The sequence below is a fragment of the Peromyscus leucopus genome, chromosome 1, assembly GCF_004664715.2.
Source record: "Peromyscus leucopus breed LL Stock chromosome 1, UCI_PerLeu_2.1, whole genome shotgun sequence".
NCBI lineage: Eukaryota > Metazoa > Chordata > Mammalia > Rodentia > Cricetidae > Peromyscus > Peromyscus leucopus.
Genome location: NC_051063.1, coordinates 11,803,713 through 11,808,358, shown reverse-complemented (window position 1 = coordinate 11,808,358; position 4,646 = coordinate 11,803,713). Strand labels below are relative to the sequence as shown.

General features: G+C 43.8%; 1 pseudogene; it reads left to right on the top strand.

The window, feature by feature from the left end:
* The first annotated feature begins 2,382 nt into the window (after window positions 1–2,382).
* Window positions 2,383–3,388, top strand: LOC114696905 (annotated as a pseudogene).
* Window positions 3,389–4,646: the final 1,258 nt, after the last annotated feature.

Here is a 4,646-nt window from a genome sequence, read left to right as displayed (position 1 = left end):
GCTATGGACCTCCACCAGTGTCCCCTGCCCAGGCATAGTTCGGGCCCCAGGGCATGCGCTTCTGCTCCACCTCCCCAGTGCAGCAGGCAAGGCTGTGGTGTGCCCTTGGTGGAGATAAACTGAATTTTATGCCCCTTCACCTGATTGCCCTTTCTGTTCTCTGTCACAGAACTATGTTACCCATAACCCTAATGACCTCACAAGCCCATTTTCTTTGATTCCATCCAGTTTTCAAAGATTAGTTTATGCATTTCTACAGTTAATTCTTTCCATTTTTTCCCCTCATATGTGTTAAGCCCTTCCTTCTACTAATTTCCTGGGTGTATCAGGAATGTACTTATCTTCCTCCGGTAGGATAGTGAGAGAATGCTATCATGTGTGATGTCTGCTATGGCTACCCACAACTCCATCCACACACATCTCTGCTTCCTTCTGTTTGATCGCTATGAGTCCTTTACAAGGATAATCTCTATTCCTTCAAGAAGGAGTACATAGGAACTTGTTTGAAAGATGCAGTCTGCCTGTAGTGACCCCAAAGGGGAAGGCTCAGGAAATCAATACTTCAATCTCACTTGTCTTCTGTCTTTCCCTGTCTCTTGCTAGTGCTTCTTGTTGATCGAAAATAATTAAAAGCCAGATGGCACGAGAGACCATTGATAGAAACGATCTTTCAAGAATAGCACAAAGGGAAAAAGAGCAGCTCCAGAAAGCCAAAAGGAAATGCCTAGCACATCACTGGGCTTTGGAGGAGGAACTGAGAAGGCACTTTCAGCATTTTGCATCCTAATGGAATTCACTCCCCTATGCACACTTCTAACTAATTAGTGTATAGGGTCAAGAGGAGTAGAAGAGAATGTACTGGGCCCAGGTTGTCTATCAAATACTTCAGGAGCGAAGAGGTCTCAGCATCCTTTCAACAGTATCCATTGGAGAAGAGACACCACCCTTGGACTTGCTTTGCCTACTGCCCATGTGACAGCCTACTAATGGGTATTCTGTAGTTATGCCACATAGCTCCCTTTCCAGAGTGATTTTCGGTCTGTGGAGACACCCCTACTTCTACACATGAAGGGGTGCCTCTGAGGACTTCCCCCATGGTTTAGAGGGTTTGCGCAGCTGTTGAATCAATGATTGCTTACCCGAGGGCTCTTTCTGAAATCACCTGGCCCTGATCACCTGTGGGGGTGAAATGTCTAATGGATGATAGCTTCAGAGAGAAATGAGATGAAGATGTCTGCCACATTTTCTATACAGTTAATTTAGCTTCTCCTAACTCTTCCTTGCTCTTGGTAACATCCAGTGGCCCCAACCACTGTAGCAAGGAATTGTTTTGTTATTTAGCATACATGCTTCTCTGTCATAGCAATGTTAATCCATATTCAGTCACTGTTTATGAGAAATGAAACAAGAATTTTTCCTTAGCTCTAAGCTTCATTACAGACAAATATGCACAAGTGAGGCTGAGACCATAAAGGCATATTGTAGTTGATGGAGACAACGAGAATCTGCTCTTCTGATTAGATGCAAAGGTTACATCAGGTAGGTTTGGGCCAGAGTCTGTGAGTCTGGACTACAGAAAAATCCTCTTCAGTTAGATCAAACCTGATCATGGGAAATAAGTCACTCACAGCTAACATAAGCTAAGGCTCTCAAAAGACTTCACTGGAGAGCCTGTTTATCTAGCAAATGATTCACAATGGCGCCTAGGCCACTGTGTGAGCTGAGCTTCTGCCTGCTATTTTTAAGCCAGCCATTTATCACAACCACAGCTTTATTAAAAATGTACCCTCCACTCTTCGGAGAACAAATATGAAAATCTGGTTTCTGAAGATATCAGAACCATTTATTTTTGAAGTTGGCAGCACAGGCTGTGAATGCTGCTCTGGGATGGATCTTTGCTGTGGATCCATATTTTTCTGAACAAGCTATTCTCCTCTCATCTACAAGAAACAATGAAATATTCAATGTGCTATGAAAAAATTAAAATATTTCGAAAGCGCTAAAGAAAGGAAACTGCATACCCTGATTGGAAACTGCTGCAGAGAGCCTCTCTGATGATACAGAAGAGAAACTTGTAGGACCAGGGCCCTCTGGTCCCCATCTGTGCTCAGCTTCCCTACAGAGCCAGTGGTATCACATTAGCTGACTGAACTAGCTGTTCATCCCCAAAGCTAAAACAAGAGCTTTGAGGTAGCTTCCAAGTCTGGCCAGTATATTATTATCAGACAACTAGTGAAGAAGTTAGTCAGCAGGTTAGTTTGTTAACTGCTTAGAATGAGAACTGGCTTGAAATTAGTCAGATCCCCCTTCTCTCACCAGGCATCTTCATTAGAGTGACATCATCTTTAAACCCTGCCTAGCAATCCCTGACACACCGCTGTGATGCCCAGGGAAGACAGGGCCACCTGGAAGTCCAACTACTTCCTTAAGATTATCCAACTTTTAGATGATTACCCAAAATGCTTCATTGTGGGAACAGACAATGTGGGCTCCAAGCAGATGCAGCAGATCCGCATGTCCCTGCGAGGGAAGGCTGTGGTGCTGATGGGCAAGAACGCCATGATGCGCAAGGCCATCGGGGGCACCTGGAGAACAACCCAGCTCTGGAGAAACTGTTGCCTCATATCTGGGTAATGCGGGCTTTGTGTTCACCAAGGAGGACCTCAGGGAGATTAGGGACACGCTGCTGGCCAATAAGGTGCCAGCTGCTGACCGTGCTGGTGCCATCGCCCTGTGTGGGGTCACTGTGCCAGCCCAGAACACTAGTCTGAAGCCCGAGAAGACCTCCTTCTTCCAGGCTTTAGGCATCACCACTAAAATCTCCAGGGGTACCATTGAAATTCTGAGTGATGTGCAGCTGATAAAAAACTGGAGACAAAGTAGGTGCCTGTGAAGCCACACTGCTGAACATGCTGAACATCTCGCCGTTCTCCTTCGGGCTGATCATCCAGCAGGTGTTTGACAACAGCAGCATTTACAACCCGGAAGTGCTCCACAGCACAGAGCAGACTCTGCACTCCCGCTTCCTGGAGGGTGTCCGAAATGTTGCCAGTGTTTGCAGATTGGTTCCCGACTGTTGCCTCAGTGCCACATTCTGTATCAATGGGTACAAGCGGGTTCTGGCTTTGTCTGTGGAGACTGAGTACACCTTCCCACTTGCTGAAAAGGTCAAGGCCTTCTTGGCCGATCCATCTGCATTTGTGACTGCTGCCCCTGTGGCCTTCACCGCTGCTGCTCCTGCTGCCGCTGCAGCCCCAGCCAAGGCTGAAGCCAAGGAAGAGTCCGAGGAATCAGATGAGGATATGGGATTTGGTCTTTTTGACTAATCCCCTCAAAACAACCAACTCAGCCAGCTTAATTTGAGAAACATGGAAATAAATAAAAGCTACTTCGGTTTAAAAAAAAAAAAAAAGGAGAAAAGAAAAAGAAAAGAAATTAGATCCCGAGGAATTCCAACTCAACCAATTATTGGCTGTGTATTTGAAAATGTCTTTTCTCCACTGAAATCTATTTTCATTTACATCAATTAAAATATATATAAGTGTCTATAAGCAGCCTAGAGGACTGGCTGTGACTATTAATGTAAAAAGCAGGCATTTATCATAATAACAGAAGCAAATACTGAAGTTGTACTTAGGCTATGCCCGCACTCAGGATTACTTTGTGCTAACTCATTTAATCCAGAGAATACATACACAAAAAGTTCTATATTCATCACCAATTTACAGATTTAAAAAAATTCTGGAGTTAAAGCAAGGTCAAATAGCTTGTCACATAGAAGATGTGCTTGAAAAGGCAGAGCCAGGATTCAGAATCAGTGGTCTGGTCCTGGATCATAATCACTAGACCTGCACTCTTCTCAGTGTTAAAGTCTCACAAGGATTAATGTTAATTTTTCCCCATCTACAATAACAGGTGGGGTTTATTTCCACAGAAAAGCAGGGGAGGTCATTATTATTAATTTTTTGGGGATGTGACCCTCTGGGATTTTGAGGGCATATCTGACAGTTCTGGAGTTATTTTCTACATAGATTGTCTTCCTTTCTGCTGTCTCAGAAATCCAATACACGGTAGACAGAAAACATCTAGTTTACACTCATCACATTCTCACAGAAGCCAGCCGATTTCATTATACTGATATACAGTGGACAAACAACTGTGGGTTTCGATATTTCTGATTTTCATCAGGCCGTCCAGATTTGTGAAGCTCTTTGGAAGCTGAGGAGTCACACAGCATGAAGATACAATTTCCGTCACACTGCCATCAGGAAGCTGAGGCACCAGTGGCCACCCACAGCCAACTCGGAGGCAGAGCTGAAGCTCGGCCACTTTTGTAAGTGACAACAAAGGGAACCGTGTTGTATCAGAACTTCTTCCAGATTTGTTGTTCTGAATGAATTGGTGTGTCTGGAAGCTGTGGCTGTAAGAGTTATCAATAAACATTTGTTAGTGGCTGAATGAATGAACTGAAAGCTACATACAAAGGTAATGTTGTAAGTAAATCAAAATTTAAATTACTGGAGGAAATCTATCATTTTACAAACTCACCTTAGGCAATGAAGATTTTTTTTTTCTGTGATAGGACATGTTCTGGCTTTTCTATTTCATGTATTTATTATGATGAAGATTCCTTTTTCAACTGGTTA